General features: G+C 43.0%; 1 long non-coding RNA gene across 1 annotated transcript; it reads right to left on the bottom strand.

Annotated features, from left to right (window-relative positions):
* Positions 1-15,484: 15,484 nt before the first annotated feature.
* Positions 15,485-17,312, bottom strand: LOC125730344 (uncharacterized). Its single transcript, XR_007390690.1, has 2 exons — positions 16,946-17,312; positions 15,485-16,613 (listed from the first exon to the last, which is right to left on the bottom strand). It is a non-coding gene; the product is annotated as an uncharacterized LOC125730344 (long non-coding RNA).
* Between the last annotated feature and the right edge of the window lie 1,440 nt (positions 17,313-18,752).

The raw sequence follows: 18,752 nt of genomic DNA on the forward strand, positions 1-18,752 counted from the left end.
AGGAACTACAGAAAATCAGCTCTGCATGTGATCTCCCCTTTACTGCTCGAGCAGGGCACACGCACATCAACAAGTGTCAAGGCAGCAAGTGCATGCAAACAACTTCTCAGGACGGTTACAGTATAGGACCCTCAGAAAGAGCCAGACTGCGGCGTCATTCAGAGATTCCATTGTCTAAGGCTTGCACTAAAACATTACAGCATATTTAAACAAAGTAGCATGGCACCTGTGTCAGAATCCCTCCCTGCCTTGTTCTGTTCTCTCTTTGTTGTCCCCATTTAGCCAGCACATGTCACTGGCCATCCTGACTCCTCTTTTGATTGTGGGTTTTAAGGATATCAGTGGGTCTGTGTTTTCATAATTGTCCCCCAGGCCACCATGCTGCTCAGCCCTTGATTCCAACTACAGTTGCAATCAGGTGGTTCTCAATCTACTAGGACTGTATAACAGGATTGGCCACCTGTTCTACCTTTACTCGTTCAGCCGCATTCATGAGTCTGGCCTATAGGTTATTCAAATTTTGTCCTGCCAAATTTACCGGACAGGAGGTGGACACTGCAAATGAATGTGTGAATACTCCAATACCTACATCTTTACAAGTTACCTGAAGTGGTTTGGTAAATGATTGTGAGGTTGGAAGTCCTTCTTGATGTCTGTTTGCAGCTCATCCACCAGCAACTGCACGAGTTGTCGCTCCCAGAGGGAATCCCACTCTCGGTCCGCTGGAGGGTCCATCTCACTGTAGCTGGAGTATGTTTCCATCAGTCACTTGGCGTGGGGCTCACAGAATTTACCAGGCTCCTGTTTAATCTGACGCACCTTAGTCCAGTCCATGCATCTGGGGAACTTCTCTGAAAATCTCTGGCAGATTCTTTGCAGCTATACTTGATATTGGGTACTTGCCGCAACTAAGTAATGGGTTGTTGAATCAAAGTCCCGTTCCATGTCAAAAATAACCCCATTTTAGGGTTTTGTTAAACAACTGGTCTAATTTGGATGCAGAGGTTCTGCACGGAAGGCCCAGTCTCTGAAGGGCTGTGGCATAGCGAGGCCTGTTCTGCCTGGAATCCGGCAGGTCACTGGCAACATCCCCCAACTCCTTCATCTATAAGGTCGGGAAACCAGAACGTTTACTCCCCCTTATGGATAAGGACATACCAACGTTGGGGCAACTCCTGCTGCCTGAGTCTTCAACCAAGTCCAAAACAAAAGTATACAATGTTAGGAAGGGTAATTCAATGGTATGAGACTGAAACTAGAAACTGTAAATCGGATGGAGTTAAATAGCAATACTGTGGAAGAGGCATGGGAATTTTTTAAAAGCACATTGTTGCAAGTGCAAAAGAACTTCATACCCGTTTCCAGAAAAACTAAATCTAGGAAACTGCAACCAAGCTGGTGTCATGACCTGCTTGTACGATCCTCGTGTGTGCCACGCCCCCTCATTAACCATGTGTGCTGCCCCGATTGTAACCAGCTGTTTTCTGTCAGTTTGAGTAGTCCTGTGTATTTAGTCCACATTCAAGTCTGTTTCCCCAGTCCTGTCATTGAAATCTCTCGCTGTTGGTACCTGTTTTCATCAATAAACCCTCATTCCCGACTCTCCGTTTCCCGGATCCTTGATTCCTCGCTTCCTGCCTGTTCGTCCAGCACGCGATGTCACAGGTGGTTTACTACGAAAATTAAGAATAAAGTCAGGAGCAAAAGGGCTTTCTTCCACAAATGGAAATTAACTAATGATTTCAAAATAAAGCAGGAGTATCTAAGTCTACAGGTTTAGTTAATAACAGTTATAAGGATGACGTTAAAAGTTTCTTCCAATATTTTAACTCCGAAAGAGCTCTAAAAGCTGAAAATCACTCATTTGCAGGATAGTAAGGGCCTTATAATTGAAAATGAAATTGATATAAATGAGTTTAATGATTATTTTACAATGGCTGTTCACAGTAGAATAGCTTACCACCATTTAGTACAAATACAACGATGTCTATGACCAATATATGTATAACTGAGGCTGATGTGGTACAAAGCCTAGCTAAGCTCAAAATAAATAAATCGCAAGGCCCTGATGGCATCTTATCTATAGTTTTAAAAGAGATGAGGGGTATTATTAGCCAACCTTTAACTTTACTATTCCAGAAATCATTATCTGCTGGTGTGGTATCTTCTGATTGATGTTAGATCATGTCTCATGTCCAGAGAGGCTACAACAGGATCTGGATTTAATTAGCGACTGGGCTCATACGTGGCAGATGAAATTTAACATAGATAAATATAAGGTAATCCATGCAGGGAGCAGAAATATAGTAAATATAGTAAAGTACAGATATTTTATGGGTTCCACTGAAATAAAGGTAGCTGATTACGAGAAAGATCTCGGTGTGTATGTTGATACTTCCATGTCCCACTCTTGCCAGTGTGGGGAAGCATTAAAAAAAGGCAAAAGGATGTTGGATTAAACTCCACACACCTAGAGATGTAAGTCAAGAGAAGTGATGCTACGATTATATAATTCCTTGGTAAGATCCCACCTAGAATACTGTGTGCAGGTTTGGTCACCATACCTTCAGAAGGACATTGCTGCCTTGGAAAAGGTGCAACGTAGGATGACTAGAATGATTCCTGCACTTAGAGGAATGTCTTATGAGGAGAGGTTCGCTGAGCTGAATCTGTTTAGCCTCAAGCAAAGGAGACTATGGGGGGACATGATCCAGGTATATAAGATTCTAACAGGTCGGGATGCTGTTCAGCCAAATGACCATTTCAATATTAATTTAAAATACTAGAACTCGTGGCCATAGTGGAAATTAGCTGGAGAACATTTAAAAATGAATCTGAGGAAGCACTTCAATTCAATTCAATTTTATTTATATAGCGCTTTTAACGACATGCATTGTCACAAAGCACTTTACATTTAACCGGCCAGAACCCCACCAAGCAAGCCTGAGGCGACAGTGGCAAGGAAACTCCCTCTAGCAGGAAGAAACCTTGAGTGGAACCTAGACTCAGAAGGGGACCCCATCCTCCTCTGGGCGACCAAGGAGCATGAAACTGCATTTACATTGACATTCATTAGAGTTCATATAGTTATAAAGTCCCAGTTGGTTTCATGTAGTTATATCCAGGAGTCCAGGTGCGGGTTCACACGGTGTAGTCGGCTCGGTATCAGCTCGAAAAAGAGAAGATGGAGAAGAGTTATTGCCCTACACCTAACCGGCAGGACTAAAGCAACTATGACAGCCTGCCTAAAAGAGTGACCTGGAAGGAAGCACAGGCATGAGGGTTTACAGAGGTTTTGGCGTCAAGCCACCTCCCATCCACAGCTTAAGTGATCGGCGAGAGTGGCAGGACGACAGCACCAATCCCCCCTTTCCCCTTCAATCTCAAATAACTATGAACCTCCAGATTTCCCATTCACCTTAGAAAAGAAGATTTAACTATCCAAAAGACTGGCGAAAGAGGTACATCTTAAGCCTTGACTTAAAAGCAGAGATTGTGTCTGAGTTCCGAACACTAATAGGAAGTTTATTCCATAGCTGTGGTGCTTTATGAGCAAATGCTCTTCCCCCAAAGGTAATGTTCTTTATTCTGGGTACGGATAGAATACCTCCATCTCGTCATCTAAGTGTATGATTCGGAACGCAAATGAGGTCACTCACATACTGCGGTGCAAGACCATTTACAGCTTTATAGGTTAAGAGCAGTGTTTTGTAGTCAACACGAAATCTAACTGGCAGCCAGTGCAGTGAAGATAAAATTGGGGTAATATGATTATATGTTTTAGTTTAACTATTGCTAGTAGCGGTTCAATCAATGCTGGGAGCATCGCTGAATAATTTTGATGGAACAGGTTCTAGCATACAAGTAGATGAATTTGAAGATAAAATTAAGTACATCAGTTCTGACTGGTTAACCAATATTCAATATTCAAAATGTTCTGTTTAATTGAGCATATTTTTGGTCAAAAAGTTTCATAAAGTCGTCACTGGAAAATAACCAGTGGTCTGGTTATTAGTCAGCTTGGACACCATAGTAAATAGGAATCTAGGATTATTTTTGTTTATTTCAATTAGTTCTGATAGATACTAGATGATTTGGCGGCACTAAGAGCCTTTTTGTAGCTACCCATAGCCTCTTTCCATGCTAGTTCGAACACCACTAGTTTAGTATGATGCCACTTACATTCTGTAAGGACATAAAACTTATAGGTCCTGCAGGCCCCAACTCTGATCAGCCTGCATCAGTCTATTTCAGAGCTCCGCTGGCCCAGGCAAGACTGGACTCAACTCGTCAAACCACCCCTTTTAAGGAAGGCAAAGGCCTGCCGGCTCCTGAGAGACTGGATAGGAATAACTGGAGCAGCACAGAAAAAGCAAGACCTTTCACCCCCGGAGTGACCAGAGTTCCACAATCAATCCACAGCAACAACAGCTGTCAGCCTCCAGACACAGACACCTTTTCCACTATAAACAGGATAACTCAGCACACATAGATGTTAGGGACAAATACACGCATGTTTGGTCTCGTTTGAATAGGCATGAGACGAGGAGTATTATACTCTCAGATTTAAGGCAGTATAGCTTTTCCTAAGAGAAATACAGAAACTTCGGCTCAACCCACCAAACTGAGAGAGATTCTCTCATGGTAGAACAAGGGAATTACAACCACCCCCTAAAGTGATCTGATTGGCTGGGGACTTGAGAACCAAGGTCAGCAATGCCCCTAAAATTAACCATTGACCGAAATTAGTCAGTCTTCAGAAACATGCCATCACCTGGTCTGGATACTTAAGGAAGGGCTTCAGAAGTAGTCGGGGAGTCACTCTGTAATCAGAGCTCCCGCAGAGAACTGGGTGAAAGTCTATCTGTAGTCAGATACTTTCCACAGAACTTTGTTCACTCTCAGCTGAGGAATGTGAATACATGATATGAAGACAACTGGATCACAACTGGATCACGGGGGAATCATAAGCAGGGAAGAACACACAGGCAAACAGCAGCAGCAACATTAAAGGCAGGACTGAGAAGCACATTTATACAAGGCTAAGCAGGGAGCAAACTAGAGGCACCTGAAATGAGTAACACAAGGGCAGGAAGGAGAGGTAAAACAAACGCGGAACAGGCATGGCACGTTATACCACACTAGGGAGGAAACGGGAGGTTCAGGAGGGCAGGGTGTGGCAGGGATCCGTTTCAAAATTTAATTTTGGCTTGTACAAACCTTGGTAAAAGCTGCAAAAGATCGATCAACCACTTTCTGAGCTATTGTCTTAACAAACAAAGCATCTGTTGGGGTGGCGGTGTCTGGGGAATACCATGTGTAATACACCTTGTGAAGATTTATATGTAAAACAAAATATTTTTTGATTCTATCACACATATAGAAATTATCCATCCATCCATTTTCCAAACCGCTTATCCTATTGGGTCGCGGGGGGTCCGGAGCCTATCCCAGAATCAATGGGCACGAGGCAGGGAACAACCCAGGATGGGGGGCCAGCCCATCGCAGGGCACACTCACACACCATCCACTCACACACACACACCTACGGGCAATTCAGCAACTCCAATTAGCCCCAGCATGTTTTTGGACTGTGGGGGGAAACCGGAGTACCCAGAGGAAACCCCACAACGACATGGGGAGAACATGCAAACTCCACACACATGTGACCCAGGCGGAGACACGAACCCGGGTCCCAGAGGTGTGAGGCGACAGTGCTAACCACTGCACCACCATGCCGCCCCTTATAGAAATTATTCTAGGTTTAAATAGTAATTTAGCTGAGTAACTAGGCTGAAATTCTAGATAGTTGCAATTTTAAGAATTATTACTATTATTCACAGCTTTTAAGCATGCAGTTGGATGACGGATGGATGGATATTCAGCCACCAGAAATGCCAATTGTTGTTAAGAGGATCAAAGTCTGCAAAGTAGTATGCAGGGTTTAAGGCCAGAACACAGCATACTCTCCGACAGAAAGCATAAAGTTCACTGGGGGAATTTCTGTGGCCACTGCCTGAACAGCATGTGTGGAGAATGTTTATGAGGGTCGAGCCATGCAGAGCTGCTGGCCCTGGCATGTAATGATGAATCACAAATCAGTTAAAAATCGGTGCAAATGCATGAAGATTTAAACCGGCTGATGTGGAAAATGAATCACTATTGTAGGAGTACTTCACAGTACTTTAACAGAAAAACTGGTGTAATATTACATTTGATTTCACAATGTGAGTTTGACGTCAGATGTCACTGCGTATCACGTCGACATCGTACGTCAGTTTTTGGTTTTGAGCGAACGCGAGATGATGAATGAATTTGAAACTGAGGACGGCACAGTGGTTAGTGCTGGCTTCGGTCCAGGGCCCTTTCTGTGTGGAGTTCGCATGCTCTCCCCGTTTTCGCCGGGGACTCCAGGTTCCTCCCACGGTCCAAAAGCATGCAGGATAGGTTGACTGGTGAGTCTAAATTGGCCCTGTAGTTGTGTGAGTGTGTGCGACCTGCGGTGTGTAGGTGACTGCCTGGGCTTGGTTCCTGTCTGCGCCCCTTGTTCCCGGGATAGGCTCCGGTCTCCCCCGCGATCTCAGTTGGGATTAAGTGGTTTCAGAAAATGGATGGATGGACGCACCGCCCGATCTTCAATTGGCGGTGTGGCAGCATATTAGCTTTCCGGTAATCACAAACGAGGAGGAAACAGCGAGAAAAGCACAGACAAGACATAAACTGCATGCAAACATTGTAATAGACTGATAACATACACAAACAGGTCCACTGGCACCACCGTGAGCTGAGTGAAGATTATTAAAAGGGCAAAGCACGCTAAAAAGCTGCACATGCAAACCTTAGCTTATTTATTTGATTTATTTTTTTTTATTTACTTATTTTGATTTGGGATTTTTTTCAACAGTATTTTATTCAAATTCAGTTGCACTGTTCACAACAGTGTCAACAGTTCAGAAAGATAAATATAAGAATATTTTTGAATATATTTGTCTGCAGCTCATTCTGCAAAAAATGAGAAAATTGTATCGTGAACTCAGAATCGTGAATCGTATCAAATGGTGAGTTGAATGTATCGTTACATCCCTAGTTCTTACAGTAGTACTATGGTATGGTGGAGCCACATGACAGGAAGGCAGTACATTGCGAAGTCTGTTAAGAACATCATTCGCACTGAACTGCCCTCCATTGACCAGCTGTACTTTAACTGCCACAGTAACAAGGTTCAGTCTATAATCCAGGACTCTGACCACCATCCACAAACACTGACTAGCAGATTCATGAACAGCTTCATTCGCCAAACAATTCAAACCTGCAGCTTTTGCATCCCCTGTAACAGTCATTTCCACGGCAGCTGCACTGTACAGCTGTTACTGCACTTTATCCACCACTGACCACGTATCATCCAGTTTTGTCCTGCTTTGTATCGCACTGTTTCTGCACCATGTTGTCTTGTACTCCCTTGTGTTGTTATGCACCATCTGTGTTGTTCTGAGCAGTGCCATGATGCAATATTACAAAAAGATCTTGAGGAAATGCAGAGTTCTGGAGGAGATTCTCACAGATCATGGCATGTGTTTATACTGAAGAAACTGTACAAATTGCTAGACATAAAACACAGGACTGGCAACTGTGGTACGTTTTAACACCTTGATAAAAAACTTAAAATCCATAGTAAGTAGGACAACCTCATAGAACCTTTACTAGTCATTGTTCAGAAGATTAACACGGATTAAAAACCATTACTATGAAAGCACGCTAATCAGTTAAGTTGATTATGTGGAGAGAGAGAAAAAAAACTGTCTTTGAAAAAGATCAACCATAGAACGAAGCTGCAGCATTGACACCCCCTAGTGGTGATTTGAAGATAGTTCTGTCTGTAGCAGCTAAGCAGTAGATTTGGCGTCAGGTGCCATGACAAACTCAGTGCTGCTCGGTTTGAACGGCAGAAGCACAAAAATAAAGGGGGCATCTACTGCACGCCCCCCACCCTTGAAAATGGTACAAATTATCATGCAACAGTTTTCTTAAGTAAGTCTTTTTGGGCGTCTGCAGAAACCTCCACGATGCGATTGCCCTGATTAAGAAGTGCGCAGCGGATACAATTTGGGATGCATCGTTCATCCGATTTATTAATATATAATTATTAGTATGTCTATATTATTTTAGAAACGTTACTTGACGAATATTTTTCATTGAGATTGATTCCCCGTTTAAAATTTTGGTGACACTTCATATTTTTTAAGAGAGACAGACAATTTGACGCATGCAATTTGCAGAAATATGTTGTGCCGCTATAAAGTACACAGGCAGCATGACAAACATAAGTACTCACTGAAGCCACGACATACGCCCGGCTGGCCCCAGCGGTACCCCTAAGAAGAAGGCTTTTTTCACAACCCACGACCATCACGAGGGCAAAAAAAACTGAATAGCCTAGAATTTAGTTAATTACAAGGCACATATTTATTGGAGCAAGAGCTCTAACATAAAACTACCTTGTAATTATAAAGTATTATGGCTGTGAACAATGTACAAACAGGCACAGAAAGTAAAATACTCCAAAAATGCAAAGAACCTAAATATTTTTGTTTCCACCGATTCACTCTTGATGTGTTAGGAGTCACAGTTCAGTAGCCTATTCTTCAGTATCTGCATTTAAGACCACCAACTGCTCTTTCTCCTCCTTCGCTCGTCGGCTCAGAGTATTGGACTTGGTAAGTAATGTTGCCCTTTTGGTTCCAGCAGCACTCTCTGCTTCCTCTGCCATGTGCTCAGCATCCTTTTGTAAACTCTCACATACACTTTCCAGTGAGACTCTCTTCCTCTTGAGTTCCTCAAGTTTTCTTTTTTGCTTTTCGCTCATCTTTCACCTTTGGTCAGAGGCGCTTTGGTTGCTCCCCCACACACTCTGACATGGTCGCATATAAGCCTCTGTGCAACAACTGTTTCCTCTGATAAGTTGCAGGTCTCCACCTCTATTCGTTCCACTTCGGCTTGCCCATAGGACAGCAGCAGCAAGTTCTTGCAGAACATCCAGAGGTCAGGATAAGGCCCACTAACTTTTTGATGTAAAAAGACATCAACTTTGGATGGTGCTGAAGGAATGAAGGATATAAAATCCAAGCCTTTTGCCTCATTGTGCAGGTGATTATCAGACTGCTGGGATATTGCATCACCTGTAATTACATTAATTACAGTAGATTAGATGCAGATCAACAATGTCAATACACAGAATCACATGTAGAATAGGAAAGTGATTTATAACCCAATTTTCCTATGATACCATAAATGTGCAATCATTTTAATTTAATCTTGAGATATCTCTAGGCTCATCAAAGAAAATATAACTGGGCTGATGCTTCTTTTCAAACACCAAGAGTCGGTCTTCTAAATACTGCTAAAATCTACGTGTTAACACTATTCAGTTCAGGGACGGATTATGGGTTGTGTGGGCCCCTGGGTAAAACGTTCGCGAGGCCCCCCCCCACCACCACCACCTGCACCACCACCACAACCACCACAAGTCAAGGGCCCTTGGCAGCCAAACACCCTCCCTATAGGGTCAGGGGACCTTGTAGGCAGAGGATCAAAGAATGTAGGCCCTCTAAAATAGACAAACGAAAATACATTGCTGATAAGCGTTGCAAATTGTTTTGGGCTTGGGGCCCACGGGCCCCCTGCACCCCAAGGGCCCCTGGGCAGCGGCCCCGCTAACCCGGTTTGTAATCCGTCCCTGATTCAGTTAGATGTGAAAAAAGAAAAGCATAATTTAAAAATAATATTCTGAACTATCCTATTCTTATCCTATGATTTACCAGCAGATATCCTGCCTGCCAACCGATTCTCCTGCGCAAACTTCTGCATGAGATTTCTCCTTTTCTGCTGGCAGTTATCTGGCTGGTGTGCATTTTGTTTGGGTCCAAGCACGTCATCTCATGTACAATCGAGTACTTCAGAGGGCATTTATCCAAGGCCTTTTTGCACATTTTTGAGAGCACAATCTGGCAATTTTTTTTAATCTGAAGGACACCAAGGTCACTTCCACTGCCTTTGGCTCCTGACTGTCTCTGACAAAAAGATGGTTTGTCAAATTTCCAGAATCTTTCTGCACACTCAGCCCAAGGTTAACACTACCTCAGCTGTACATATCAAACCAGCTCAAACTCCATGTTATTCACATATTTTTTACTTCACAATTGTTTGATACATTTGTATGTAAAGATACCAGTGAATTCACAGAAGTCCCACCTTGATGACAGCCATTCCTATATCCACCTCCTTTGGACTGAGCCAGAGTTTTTGCCTGTACAACAGCTGTACATGTTGCTACACAACACTTAAACATTCTATTTCCTCAATGAACTATTTTTTTTGCAGCAAAAGCCATGAAGCAGCAATAAAATCTTTAAAATATGCTTACCAATAAATATGGTTCTCCCATTTAAACACATGTAAAGATAAACCATGGATATTTAAAAATCATGGGTTCGTTAATGAGTTTAAATGTTATTGAATGGCTTACCTTAAACTTCTCCAGTAAGTCTTCAGCGGTGGAGTGGCTCATGTACTGTGATCCCAGAACCAGGACTGCACTCGAGAGCCATTCTCATAATTCACCCAATACCTGACATGCACATCCAGTTGTTTTCTTTTGATGGTCCTGTTCATACTTACGTCAAACATGACAACGAAGCTCCCTTTTAATATATGGAGCGAGTCCAAATCGCGCAAGAAAAGCGGTTTTATCTTTACCACAAGTGACCCTGCGAGTCAGGGAACATCACCCTGGAGACGGTGTGAATGTCATCATTGGACGTATAGGAGTGATGTCGGCAAACCGTTTGCAAAGCCCATAGCACTTCTGCTTTCAGTGTGGGTTGAGGAGGATGTACTGAAGGCATTATTTGTCATGGGATCCGGAGACACTGCCAAAACGGGTGTAGGCCTATCTTTAGAGGTTGTACTTATCTCCACTGAATAAACATAAATCTGGGCTTATTCTATACTGAACAAAAATATAAACGCAACACTCTTGTTTCTGCTCCCATTTTTCATGAGATGGACTTAAAGACCTACAATTCATTCCAGATACACAATATTACCATTTCTCTCAAACATTTCTCACAAATCAGTCTAAATGTGTGATAGTGAGCACTTCTGCTTTGCTGAGATAATCCATCCCACCTCACAGGTGTGCCACATCAAGATGCTGATCTGACATCATGGGTAGTGCACAGGTGTACCTTATACTGCCCACAATAAAAGGCCACCCTGGAATGTGCAGTTTTTTGCTTTATTGGGGGTCTGGGGACTCAGAACCGGTCAGTATCTGGTGTGACCACCATTTGCCTCATGCAATGCAACACATCTTCTTCGCATAGAGTTTATCAGATTGTCAATTGTGGCCTGTGGAATGTTGGTCCACTCCTCTTCAATGGCTGTGCGAAGTTGTTGGATATTAGTGGGAACTGGTACACGCTGTCGTATACGCCGGTCAAGCACATCCCAAACAAGAGCAGCTGACCTGAGAAATAAGAAATAAGCTAAGCTGGAAACCTGGACCCTCCGACCAAGAATGCGTGAAGTACCCTCAGAAGGTCTACTAGAAGATGTACGTAGAAGACTACTACAGATCAGCTGATCACCACAGCAACAGTGATCCTTGAGCTGGAGCCGGACCGTCTTTGAAGACTCCGTAAATCTCCGTATAATAATATATATCTACGGGAACGAGAAAGGAGAAAGCAGAGAACAAGAACAAGATTTGTAAATGTAAGATTTGAAGGACCCCCGGCATGAAAAATAGAATAGTTCTCGTCATTAGTGAACATGTGTCTCGTCATTGTGTATCATGGACAGTAAGAGGGGGATCAATAGAGTGTTGTTATTATAACGTCTAAAAAGTCTGTCGATAAATCAATAAGAAAATAAATGAAGTCGTTTTCGCGAACACGCGAACAGGGGCCGGACCGACTGTAGGGGGCGTGGCCAGAGACAGCCATAGCTGTCAAGTCTCCCGTTTTGGCCGGGAAACTACCGTATTTTACTTCTCTTTCCCGCCGTCCTCCCGTATTAGTATTTTCCCGTAAATCTCCCTTATATTATATAGTTGCTGGATAGTGTAGTGGTAAGATCGCCGCCTTTCACACGGGAGACCAGGGTTCGAATCCCGGTTGTGGCCAAAAATATATTTTATATATTTATATTTATATTTATATTATATTTTATATAATTTATATTATTTTATATTTCCTGTCTTAAAATGTAAGGTATACTGGAGCCTCCCGTTTTGGCCGGGAAACTACCGTATTTTACTTCTCTTTCCCGCCGTCCTCCCGTATTAGTATTTTCCCGTAAATCTCCCTTATATTATATAGTTGCTGGATAGTGTAGTGGTAAGATCGCCGCCTTTCACACGGGAGACCGGGGTTCGAATCCCGGTTGTGGCCAAAAATATATTTTATATATTTTATATATTTATATTTATATTTAAAAGCCTGAGGCGACAGTGGCAAGGAAACTCCCTCTAGCAGGAAGAAACCTGGAGTGGAACCTAGACTCAGAAGGGGACCCCATCCTCCTCTGGGCGACCAAGGAGCATGAAACTGCATTTACATTGACATTCATTAGAGTTCATATAGTTATAAAGTCCCAGTTGGTTTCATGTAGTTATATCCAGGAGTCCAGGTGCGGGTTCACACGGTGTAGTCGGCTCGGTATCAGCTCGAAAAAGAGAAGATGGAGAAGAGTTATTGCCCTACACCTAACCGGCAGGACTAAAGCAACTATGACAGCCTGCCTAAAAGAGTGACCTGGAAGGAAGCACAGGCATGAGGGTTTACAGAGGTTTTGGCGTCAAGCCACCTCCCATCCACAGCTTAAGTGATCGGCGAGAGTGGCAGGACGACAGCACCAATCCCCCCTTTCCCCTTCAATCTCAAATAACTATGAACCTCCAGATTTCCCATTCACCTTAGAAAAGAAGATTTAACTATCCAAAAGACTGGCGAAAGAGGTACATCTTAAGCCTTGACTTAAAAGCAGAGATTGTGTCTGAGTTCCGAACACTAATAGGAAGTTTATTCCATAGCTGTGGTGCTTTATGAGCAAATGCTCTTCCCCCAAAGGTAATGTTCTTTATTCTGGGTACGGATAGAATACCTCCATCTCGTCATCTAAGTGTATGATTCGGAACGCAAATGAGGTCACTCACATACTGCGGTGCAAGACCATTTACAGCTTTATAGGTTAAGAGCAGTGTTTTGTAGTCAACACGAAATCTAACTGGCAGCCAGTGCAGTGAAGATAAAATTGGGGTAATATGATTATATGTTTTAGTTTAACTATTGCTAGTAGCGGTTCAATCAATGCTGGGAGCATCGCTGAATAATTTTGATGGAACAGGTTCTAGCATACAAGTAGATGAATTTGAAGATAAAATTAAGTACATCAGTTCTGACTGGTTAACCAATATTCAATATTCAAAATGTTCTGTTTAATTGAGCATATTTTTGGTCAAAAAGTTTCATAAAGTCGTCACTGGAAAATAACCAGTGGTCTGGTTATTAGTCAGCTTGGACACCATAGTAAATAGGAATCTAGGATTATTTTTGTTTATTTCAATTAGTTCTGATAGATACTAGATGATTTGGCGGCACTAAGAGCCTTTTTGTAGCTACCCATAGCCTCTTTCCATGCTAGTTCGAACACCACTAGTTTAGTATGATGCCACTTACATTCTGTAAGGACATAAAACTTATAGGTCCTGCAGGCCCCAACTCTGATCAGCCTGCATCAGTCTATTTCAGAGCTCCGCTGGCCCAGGCAAGACTGGACTCAACTCGTCAAACCACCCCTTTTAAGGAAGGCAAAGGCCTGCCGGCTCCTGAGAGACTGGATAGGAATAACTGGAGCAGCACAGAAAAAGCAAGACCTTTCACCCCCGGAGTGACCAGAGTTCCACAATCAATCCACAGCAACAACAGCTGTCAGCCTCCAGACACAGACACCTTTTCCACTATAAACAGGATAACTCAGCACACATAGATGTTAGGGACAAATACACGCATGTTTGGTCTCGTTTGAATAGGCATGAGACGAGGAGTATTATACTCTCAGATTTAAGGCAGTATAGCTTTTCCTAAGAGAAATACAGAAACTTCGGCTCAACCCACCAAACTGAGAGAGATTCTCTCATGGTAGAACAAGGGAATTACAACCACCCCCTAAAGTGATCTGATTGGCTGGGGACTTGAGAACCAAGGTCAGCAATGCCCCTAAAATTAACCATTGACCGAAATTAGTCAGTCTTCAGAAACATGCCATCACCTGGTCTGGATACTTAAGGAAGGGCTTCAGAAGTAGTCGGGGAGTCACTCTGTAATCAGAGCTCCCGCAGAGAACTGGGTGAAAGTCTATCTGTAGTCAGATACTTTCCACAGAACTTTGTTCACTCTCAGCTGAGGAATGTGAATACATGATATGAAGACAACTGGATCACAACTGGATCACGGGGGAATCATAAGCAGGGAAGAACACACAGGCAAACAGCAGCAGCAACATTAAAGGCAGGACTGAGAAGCACATTTATACAAGGCTAAGCAGGGAGCAAACTAGAGGCACCTGAAATGAGTAACACAAGGGCAGGAAGGAGAGGTAAAACAAACGCGGAACAGGCATGGCACGTTATACCACACTAGGGAGGAAACGGGAGGTTCAGGAGGGCAGGGTGTGGCAGGGATCCGTTTCAAAATTTAATTTTGGCTTGTACAAACCTTGGTAAAAGCTGCAAAAGATCGATCAACCACTTTCTGAGCTATTGTCTTAACAAACAAAGCATCTGTTGGGGTGGCGGTGTCTGGGGAATACCATGTGTAATACACCTTGTGAAGATTTATATGTAAAACAAAATATTTTTTGATTCTATCACACATATAGAAATTATCCATCCATCCATTTTCCAAACCGCTTATCCTATTGGGTCGCGGGGGGTCCGGAGCCTATCCCAGAATCAATGGGCACGAGGCAGGGAACAACCCAGGATGGGGGGCCAGCCCATCGCAGGGCACACTCACACACCATCCACTCACACACACACACCTACGGGCAATTCAGCAACTCCAATTAGCCCCAGCATGTTTTTGGACTGTGGGGGGAAACCGGAGTACCCAGAGGAAACCCCACAACGACATGGGGAGAACATGCAAACTCCACACACATGTGACCCAGGCGGAGACACGAACCCGGGTCCCAGAGGTGTGAGGCGACAGTGCTAACCACTGCACCACCATGCCGCCCCTTATAGAAATTATTCTAGGTTTAACCCTAGGATGCATGAGTCATATGACCCTACACTCTTCCATAAGTGGGTCATTTTTGACCCACTTATAAAAATCTATGTGTTTCATGCCATTTTTTGACATTTTGGTTACGAATAATGAATTGTACTATAGTCTGTATTACATTCTGGACCACACAAGAATGATTTCATGTTTGAAATTTTATTATTTTCCACTTTATTACAGATTTTAAACATTTTGATAATTAAAAAACTAATACTGCACAGAACAGCAACAGAACAATGTGAACATTCATTATGTGTATGTGGGTAAATGTCCGGTCATTGACAGTTCCTTTCTCTTTTCTATTCTCTTGCAGGTAAGTGTCGGTGTTTGCTGAAGCTTTTGATGTGATAGTCCCTGTTTTGCCTTCTTGTCTCCTCACTGCATGCAGTTGTGACAGACTACCTGTTTCTGGCTGTGATCATTGCACACAGGCACATTGCACTTCCCACTCCTATTGCTGACTTTGCGATCTTTATTACTTGGGCAGATCTGACACCTCTTTCTCTTCTGTTGGCCCTGTGTGCTTCTGTCCTGTGGCTGGGTTGTGGCTTTTGTCACCCCACACCTTCCCATTGCTTCAATGATCGGGGTTTGCAGTTGTGGGCAGCCTTCCAGTCGACTCCTCATGTGTGGTGTGATAAGTTCCCTTGAGAGCTCTTTGAGCAAGAGTCGTCGTGCATTGGTGATACCTCTGTTGAATTCAGGGTGCTGAGTCGTGAAAAAGGTGTAGGCATTTAGGGTGGCGATGTCAAGGATGTTGTACCACAGCACCATGGGCCACCTCTGTGTTTGTCGCTTGCAGGTGTAGGTGCCAACCATCTGGTCCATGGTGTCAACACCTCCTTTGGTCTTGTTATAGAAGGTCATAGCTGGCCATGGTAATGCTGCCATTGAATCCAAACTGTACTGTGAACCTCCCTGGACTTAGAAGCCTTCATCAGAGGAGGGATGTCTGGCTTGTTCTGTCGTAGAGTCCCCACAATAGTGAGATCCATTTCCAGGAGATGCTGCGCATGCTGCACACTGGTGAAAAAGTTATCTGTGGTGATGTTGCGACCTGTGTTTCTGAATCTACTGCACAACTGCCGGACAATGTTGTCTCCCAGATTCTTCTGAACTTCTTCCCCTGGTTGTCTCCCTGTGTAAACCATCCCATCTATTGCATATGGGATGCGTGCATCACAAACCCAGAAGATCTTTAGGCCATACTTGGTGGGCTTGTTTGGCATCTGGATGACCATATCTCCTGTAAACCTAGCAGTCATGACACTAGATGAGGAAACATAAAAGGAAGAGAATGTTTTGAATGACAATCAATATGTAGCTATGTAAATAAATGCACACATGCACATTCTCTCTCTCTCTTTCTCACACACACACACTCTCTCCTCAAACCCCACCCATACACACACTCACACAATACATATGTACAGTAATGATACCTAGCTTAGTTAGCTAGCAAGTGTTAGCTAACTATAAAGTAGGATAATTTGATAATACCTAATAACAACAATAATAATAATCCTTCACATAATATTCATGAATGTGTAAGTATGGTGAAATATATATATTTTTTTCTGAGATAAAAAAATAATACTTACATGTATCAGGTCTTGCTGTGGAAAATAATCTTCCTGAACGGTGACACTTCTAACATAGGGTGTGTGGTCCACAGTAAATGTATCCTTGACAGCCACAATTGATAAGAAGCACAGGTTCCCAAGAAATTGTATGGGAAATGCATGTGGGTCATTTTTGACCCACTTATGGAAGCTTGGGGTAGTAATACAAATATTACAATTTCTTAAAAAGTATAAGAGGTAACTTAAAAATTTTAATGACATGATATCAAAAACATGTAATTTCAGGAATACCTGGAATATGAAAAGATAAAAACTTTTCATTACAAAGATACTGCAAGAAAACAACCTCACCGGGTCATTTTTGACCCACTTGTGCATCCTAGGGTTAAATAGTAATTTAGCTGAGTAACTAGGCTGAAATTCTAGATAGTTGCAATTTTAAGAATTATTACTATTATTCACAGCTTTTAAGCATGCAGTTGGATGACGGATGGATGGATATTCAGCCACCAGAAATGCCAATTGTTGTTAAGAGGATCAAAGTCTGCAAAGTAGTATGCAGGGTTTAAGGCCAGAACACAGCATACTCTCCGACAGAAAGCATAAAGTTCACTGGGGGAATTTCTGTGGCCACTGCCTGAACAGCATGTGTGGAGAATGTTTATGAGGGTCGAGCCATGCAGAGCTGCTGGCCCTGGCATGTAATGATGAATCACAAATCAGTTAAAAATCGGTGCAAATGCATGAAGATTTAAACCGGCTGATGTGGAAAATGAATCACTATTGTAGGAGTACTTCACAGTACTTTAACAGAAAAACTGGTGTAATATTACATTTGATTTCACAATGTGAGTTTGACGTCAGATGTCACTGCGTATCACGTCGACATCGTACGTCAGTTTTTGGTTTTGAGCGAACGCGAGATGATGAATGAATTTGAAACTGAGGACGGCACAGTGGTTAGTGCTGGCTTCGGTCCAGGGCCCTTTCTGTGTGGAGTTCGCATGCTCTCCCCGTTTTCGCCGGGGACTCCAGGTTCCTCCCACGGTCCAAAAGCATGCAGGATAGGTTGACTGGTGAGTCTAAATTGGCCCTGTAGTTGTGTGAGTGTGTGCGACCTGCGGTGTGTAGGTGACTGCCTGGGCTTGGTTCCTGTCTGCGCCCCTTGTTCCCGGGATAGGCTCCGGTCTCCCCCGCGATCTCAGTTGGGATTAAGTGGTTTCAGAAAATGGATGGATGGACGCACCGCCCGATCTTCAATTGGCGGTGTGGCAGCATATTAGCTTTCCGGTAATCACAAACGAGGAGGAAACAGCGAGAAAAGCACAGACAAGACATAAACTGCATGCAAACATTGTAATAGACTGATAACATACACAAACAGGTCCACTGGCACCACCGTGAGCTGAGTGAAGATTATTAAAAGGGCAAAGCACGCTAAAAAGCTGCACATGCAAACCTTAGCTTATTTATTTGATTTATTTTTTTTTATTTACTTATTTTGATTTGGGATTTTTTTCAACAGTATTTTATTCAAATTCAGTTGCACTGTTCACAACAGTGTCAACAGTTCAGAAAGATAAATATAAGAATATTTTTGAATATATTTGTCTGCAGCTCATTCTGCAAAAAATGAGAAAATTGTATCGTGAACTCAGAATCGTGAATCGTATCAAATGGTGAGTTGAATGTATCGTTACATCCCTAGTTCTTACAGTAGTACTATGGTATGGTGGAGCCACATGACAGGAAGGCAGTACATTGCGAAGTCTGTTAAGAACATCATTCGCACTGAACTGCCCTCCATTGACCAGCTGTACTTTAA

This window comes from Brienomyrus brachyistius, unplaced genomic scaffold (genome assembly GCF_023856365.1).
Source record: "Brienomyrus brachyistius isolate T26 unplaced genomic scaffold, BBRACH_0.4 scaffold1165, whole genome shotgun sequence".
Classification (NCBI taxonomy): Eukaryota; Metazoa; Chordata; class Actinopteri; order Osteoglossiformes; family Mormyridae; genus Brienomyrus; species Brienomyrus brachyistius.